We start from the raw sequence: 2,246 nt of genomic DNA, 5'->3' as shown, positions 1-2,246 counted from the left end.
TTTGACTTCCTTCACACTAGTGACAGTTCGACTTCCTTCGCACCAACGACGGTTCGCCTCCCCTTCGCGCCGACGACCCTTCACCTCCCCTTCGCTGTTCCTACACCACCGACCTCGACAATAGGTTTCCATGACCTAAGCCAATTTTCATTTTTTCTCATATTCTTGCTCCACTATTTCTCTCAATCACTCACTTTTATTTCGCTCACTCCTACATGATTCTAGATTTAGCTTCTTCTTTTTTACTTCATTTTCAAGTTTTAATCTATTCGTTTTCAAGTCTTGTGAGATAATACAAATTTGTTTCAATTGTCTTGGCTGGGGGTTGACCAAAATATGTTTTTATTTCTATCTTTAATTTTATAGGAGAATTTTTTGTGGGATTTCTTTTGTAGGCCACATAGTTGTTCACAGAACAATTAACCATGGCAAAAAAGAAAGAAAAAAAATCACAGAATTATTACTATACTATTTCTATATAGGGCTGGATTTTCCTAAAAAAGCTTTTGACATTACCTTTGGGTAGTGAGAAAGGTAGCTTCCTTTTCATTTTGATTTTCTTTCTTTATTTTCGTTTGCCTCCATATTTTCTTTATTTTCCTTTGCTTTTTTACTTATTGATTAAATTTTATTTTTCAGCATGAATATCAATGGGTGGGAAGCCATGTTGTTCATTGGAATAAATGTAGCTATAAGGTACATAACCTATAATCTGAATTCTTTTCACAGCATTTTATGGCAACTGACACTTAAGGCACCAAATTAGACATGGGTGACCTAAAAATAAGTAATATGATTTAAGCTATGACAGTGTATCAAGTATTGTTGCAACATACTCCATGAATTTAAGATTCAATTAAAAAATTTAAAGAATTTTGGCAAATTGATTACAAGAGTTGCTTAAGATGGAAATTGATGTGGTATAAATAGCTTTATACTGTGTTGGGTTCTACGGAAATTTTGCACCTTGTAGAATGCTTTGTATATGGCATAATGTGGCCCTGTTTTGATGCACTAGGTTGACAAATTATGCTGCTCACTGCATTTTTGTAGGGGTTGCCATTGGTGGTGGGTGGCAAGCATTGGTGGCTTATATATACTTGGGTTGTTATTACATTTTCGGGCTTCCACTTGGATACCTTCTTGGTTATAAAGCAAATTTAGGAGTGATGGTAAAACATTTCAATTCCATTTGTACTTTTAAGTTATTTGCATTGAAAAAGCTTTCCTATAAATGCCACAATATAAGCTTTGTCATTGTCTCCAGAAACAGAACAGGGCCTATTATATCTTTTTACTTTCCATAATAATCTGCAAGTATCAAGTGTAATCTGATAGCTGCAATTTGGTTTTTATCTTTGCTTGTTGGCTATTAAAGAAAATAAAGGCCTGAAAGAGTGAAGAAGAAAGAAAACATATTTACTTCCATTGTTTTTGCTCTCCTTCTAGTTTCTTCACTAATCTATTTCGGGATTGTAGGGACTTTGGGTGGGCATGATAAGTGGAACTGCTCTACAAACTTTGCTTCTCTTGATTGTACTCTATAAAACCAACTGGAACAAGAAGGTAAGGGATTCTTTTATTTTTTTTTTTTACAAGCTACACACTTGAGGCTTTTTAAAGGTATGATTATGACATGAAGCATGATGTTTTGAAGCTTTTTCGATGGTGGATTAAAATATTTTTATTTAAAGAGAAAAAGAAAGTGCACAGCTTGCTAATTGATTTTACATCTGATATATATAGATGGATCCTTCCTAAACTCTTTCATAGTATGTGTGTCTGTTCAAATCCCTTCAAATATTGACAACAAGTCACTGTCAGGTGGAACAAACAACTGAACGCATGTGGAAGTGGGGTGGCCAAGACATCAACATCGAGAAGATAACCGATAATGTGTGAACCTACTTATTAATAAACTGGATTATTATCACTTCCAAGTTCCAACAATTTTGAAGTCCCTTAAATGGTCCCAAAATAACTAACCCCCTAAGACATTGCAGATAATGTGTGAACTTACTTAATCTCCATATTTATAATTATTGGAGATTAAGCCTAGTTAAACTTGGTCATCATTGTCTTGGTCTCATGGTCATGGGTCTGTGACTCAGAGTATATATATTATTTTATTTTTTGGGTAATTTCCTCTTATTTTTTATTTTCTTTTTTGGGTTTTTGTCATTTCTTTTATATTTTCTTTTTTGGGTTTCTTTTTTCAGTTCCAAAAGGGGAGCGGGTCCGGCCAT

The 2,246-nt window shown here is 34.2% G+C and overlaps 1 long non-coding RNA gene across 1 annotated transcript; it reads left to right on the top strand.

The window, feature by feature from the left end:
- The first annotated feature begins 1,079 nt into the window (after positions 1-1,079).
- LOC115983354 lies at positions 1,080-1,897 on the top strand. Its single transcript, XR_004090028.1, has 3 exons — positions 1,080-1,172; positions 1,480-1,566; positions 1,825-1,897. It is a non-coding gene; the product is annotated as an uncharacterized LOC115983354 (long non-coding RNA).
- Positions 1,898-2,246: the final 349 nt, after the last annotated feature.

The sequence above is a fragment of the Quercus lobata genome, chromosome 4 (genome assembly GCF_001633185.2).
Source record: "Quercus lobata isolate SW786 chromosome 4, ValleyOak3.0 Primary Assembly, whole genome shotgun sequence".
NCBI lineage: Eukaryota > Viridiplantae > Streptophyta > Magnoliopsida > Fagales > Fagaceae > Quercus > Quercus lobata.
The sequence above is the reverse complement of the archived record's forward strand: the minus strand, read 5'-3'. Positions and strand labels throughout refer to the sequence as shown.